Source organism: Suncus etruscus, chromosome 7, assembly GCF_024139225.1.
Source record: "Suncus etruscus isolate mSunEtr1 chromosome 7, mSunEtr1.pri.cur, whole genome shotgun sequence".
NCBI lineage: Eukaryota > Metazoa > Chordata > Mammalia > Eulipotyphla > Soricidae > Suncus > Suncus etruscus.
The window spans coordinates 35801453-35806165 of record NC_064854.1 but is presented as its reverse complement, the minus strand read 5'-3'; the positions used below and the strand labels follow the sequence as shown (position 1 = coordinate 35806165).

At 37.4% G+C, this 4713-nt stretch overlaps 1 non-coding gene across 1 annotated transcript; it reads left to right on the top strand.

Moving 5' to 3' along the window:
• Window positions 1-778: 778 nt before the first annotated feature.
• On the top strand, window positions 779-911 carry LOC126014685 (small nucleolar RNA SNORA51). Its single transcript, XR_007497687.1, has one exon. It is a non-coding gene; the product is annotated as a small nucleolar RNA SNORA51 (small nucleolar RNA).
• Window positions 912-4713: the final 3802 nt, after the last annotated feature.

Genomic DNA, 4713 nt, shown 5'->3' with positions numbered 1-4713 from the left:
TGTCACACATCACAAACAATGAGAACAAGCAGTGTTGGTGGGGATATGGAAAGAAAGGAACTTTTATTCACTGCTGGTGGGAATGCCGTCTAGTCAACCTTTGTGGAAAGTGATATGGAGTTTTCTCCAAAAGCTGGAATTTGAGCCCCCATATAATCCAGCTATACCACTCCTAGAGACATATCCTAGGAACACAAAAATACAATAGAAAAATCCCTTCCTCACACCTATATTCATTGCAGCGTTGTTTACAATAGCCAGACTCTGGAAACAGCCTAGATTCCCCTCAATAGATAAATGGCTAAAGAAACTATGGTACATATATACAATGGAATATTATGCAGCTGTCAGAAGAGATGAAGTCATAACATTTTCCTATACATGGATGAATATGGAATCTATTATGCTGAGTGAAATAAGTCAGAGGGAGAGAGATAAACACAGAATGGTCTCACTCATTTATGGGTTTTAAGAAAAATGAAAAACATCTGTATAATGATTCTCAGAGACAAAATAGAGGAGGACTGGAGGGTCCAGCTCCTGACATGAAGCTCACCACAGGGATTGTTTGGTGCAGTCACAGAAATAATTACACTGAGAACTATCATAACAAAATGTGACTGAATGAGGGAAGTAGAAAGCCTATCTAGAGTACAGGCTGGTGTGGGGTAGGGAGGAAGGACACTTGGGATATTGGTCATGGGAATGTTGCACTGGTGAAGGATATATATATATATTTATATATATAAAATCAAAAAAGAAAGAAAAGAAAATATAAGGTCTCCCAATGCTTACCACAGGCTGTGTTCTTTACACTGACTGTATAAAAAGAGGAGGTTCAGTAAATGCACCCCATATACACCTCAACCCAGGCCCTTTGCCTGTTCTGTATTGTGAATGGGGGGACAAAAAAAAAAGAAAATTTATAACACAGCAGGGTAGAATGTCAACTCATTCCTCTTCAAAATAACTAAATTTATGATCGTATATAAAAATAGACCCCTGTTCAATGAGATATGTGTTTAAATATTCTAGAATTTTAATAATTACAAATATTAACTCTAATTTGATTCCTATTTTGCAGTAAGTTTATACATACTAAAAAAATCCAACAGTAAGACATCAGAGAACCTTAAACTAAAATATATGATTACCTGAGGAGGATAAGGAAAAGGTGCCAGGAGTTATTACTTACAAATAAATATATCTCCTTTAGATGGTTTCTGTTTCTGGACTGTCACTCTTGTCCTTGAGGCAGAGTCTTGAATTTCAGGCACACGTAATTCTTCTTGAGCTATGGTGCATTTTGGGGAAAACACACACACACACACACACACACACACATTTATTTTGAAACCAAATTTGGGGATAGTTTATTGTATTAATCTTTGGGTTTTGAGCCATACAAAAAGAAGTCAGGATCCACTCCTATCAGATTCAAGGAGTAATCTGTAGTACTGAGGTCAAATTGCATGGTTGGAATGAAAGATAATCATCTTGTTCTACTGTTGGGTTATTTTGGCCACAAAATTTCTAAATTTGAAAAGTTATAGAATAAACACTAGAGAAAAAAAATAATCTTCTTGCACAACTGTTGGGTTGCTCTGGCCAGGAAATGTCTAAATTTGAAAATTTATAACACAGCATGGTAGAATTTTATCTCATTCCTCTTTTTTTAAATTTAAACACCTTGATTACATACATGATTGTGTTTGGGTTTCAGTCATGTAAAGAACACCCCCCATCACCAGTGCAACATTCCCATCACCAATGTCCCAAGTTTCCCTCCTCCCCACCCGACCCCCGCCTGTACTCTAAACAGGCTCTCCATTTCCCTCATACATTCTCATTATTAGGACAGTTCAAAATGTAGTTATTTCTCTAACTAAACTCATCACTCTTTGTGGTGAGCTGAGGTGAGCTGTAACTTCCAGCTCTTTTCACTTTTGTCTCTGAAAATTATTATTGCAAGAATGTCTTTCATTTTTCTTAAAACCCATAGATGAGTGAGACCATTCTGCGTTTTTCCCTCTCTCTCTCTGACTTATTTCACTCAGCATAATAGATTCCGTGTACATTCATGTATAGGAAAATTTCATGACTTCATCTCTCCTGACAGCTGCATAATATTCCATTGTGTATATGTACCACAGTTTCTTTAGCCATTTGTCTGTTGAAGGGCATCTTGGTTGTTTCCAGAGTCTTGCTATGGTAAATAGTGCTGCAATGAATATCTCATTCCTCTTAAACATAACTAAATTTATGGTCATATATAAAAATAGACTCCGTTAAATGAGAAATGTGTTTAAATATCCTAGATTTTCAATAATTACAAATATTTACACTGATTTGATTCCTATTTTGCAGTAAGTTTATACATACTAAAAAATCCAACAATAAGACATCAGAGAATCTTAAACTAAAATATATGATTACCTGAGGGAGATAAGAAAAAGGTGTCAGGAGTTATTACTTACAAATAAATATATCCCCTTTAGATGGTTTCTGTTTCTGGATTGTCACTCTTGTTTTTGAGGCAGAATCTTGAATTTCAGGCACACGTAATTCTTCTTGAGCTATGATGCATTTTGGGGAAAGCACAAAATAAATTTTATTTTGAAACCAAATTTGGGGATAGTTTTTTGTATTGGTCTTTGGGTTTTGAGCCATACAAAAAAAGTCAGGATCCACTCCTATCAGACTCAAAGAACAATATGTAGTACTGAGGTCAAATTACAAAGTTGGAAAGAAACATAATCACCTTGTTCTACTGTTGGGTTGCTCTGGCCACAAAATTTCTAAATTTGAAAAATTATAGCATAACACTAGAGAAAAAAAATAATGTTACTTGCTCTACTCTTGGGTTGCTATAGCTATGAAATGTCTACATTTGAAAATTTATAACACAGCATGGTAGAATTTTATCTCATTCCTCTTAAACATACCATATTTTCCGGCATATAAGACGACTTTTGAAACAAAAAAAGTCAACCAAAAATCGGAGGTTGTCTTATATGCCAAGTATATCCCGAAAAATGTTCCAATATGCCACTAAACAAAACAAAACAAAAAAATCAGGCCGCAGAGTTTCCAAATCTCTTTCTTGGGGGCTCCCAAACAGTACTCAGGAGATCTGGGGGCCACTTCTGGCAAAACCCAGCTAACAGTGTTGGTGGTTCAGTGCTAGGGTCTGAGTATGGGGTGTTGTTTATTTCATGTAGTGGGGGAGATTAACTGACGCCACCAGGAAATTTCCAGAAAAGAAATTGCCTTTGATAAGGGACCAATTACTGCAAGGTTGCTCAGACCGCCTCTAACTCAGCCAATCCAAGCAGGATTTTTATGCATGCAAACTAGACAATGTTTTGGACCCGAATTTACACTGTAAAAAGCCTGCTCAGATTGGCCAGAGTCAGAGAGGAAGTCTATTACAGTATAACCTTTGAACCTTTGCTTGTTGTGATTGGCTCACTGTGGTACATACAGTTGCAGCACAGTAATGTTCTGTCTGATACAGCAAATATAGGCCTAAGCCTATGTTATAACTGCAAAATTAGGGGGTCATCTTATATGCCGGAAAATATGGTAATTAAATTCATGGTCATATATAAAAATAGACCTCTGTTAAATGAGGTATGTGTTTAAATATCCTAGGATTTCAATAATTACACAATATTCACTCTGATTTGACTCCTATTTTCCAGAAATTTTATTCATATTAAAAACAATCCAACAACAGGACATCAGAGAATGTTAAACTAAAATATATCATTACCCCAGAGAGATCGGAAAAAGGTGTCAGTAGTTATTACTTACAAATAAATATATCCTCTTTAGATGATTTCTGTTTCTGGACTGTCACTCTTGTCCTTGAGGCTGAGTCTTGAGTTTTGGGCCCACGTAATTCATCTTGAGCTATGATGCATTTTGGGGAAAGCACACACACACACACAACATTTATTTTGAAATCAAATTTGGGGAGGATTTATTGTTATTGACCTTTGGGTTTTAAGCTATACAAGAAGCGCTCAGGATCCACTTCTATCAGAATCAGGAATAGGTGCTGGAGTGATAGCACATGGAAGGGTATTTGCCTTGCATATGGTTGATCCAGAATGGACTTGGGTGAAGTGATTTCTGAGTGCATAGCTTGATTCTCTGAGTGTCACTGGTTATAACCCAAAAACAAAAACAAAAAAATTTGCAGAGCTTCAGATGGAAAATAATCTTGCTCTACTGTTGGATTGCTCTAGCCATGAAATTTCTAAATTTGAAAATTTATAACACAGCATAGTAGATTCTCATCTCATTCTTCTGAAATATAACTAAAATCATAGTCATATATGAAAATAGATGCCTTTTGCTGAAGAGATAGTACAGTGGTAGGGTGTTTGCCTTACACCCAGCCAATCCAGGAGAGATGGTGGTTCAAATTTCAGCATCCCATATAGTCCCCAAGTCAGCCAGGGGCTATTTCTGAGCACAGAGCCAGGAGTAACCCCTGAGCCCTGCCAGGTGTGACCCCCGCAAAGGGGAGGGAGGGAAGGAAGGAAGGAAGGAAGGAAGGAAGGAAGGAAGGAAGGAAGGAAGGAAGGAAGGAAGGAAGGAAGGAAGGAAGGAGGGAGGGAGAGAGGAAGGGAGGAAGGGAGGAAGGAAGGAAGGAAGGAAGGAAGGAAAGAGGGAAGGAGGGAGGAAGGAAGGAAGGAAGGAAGG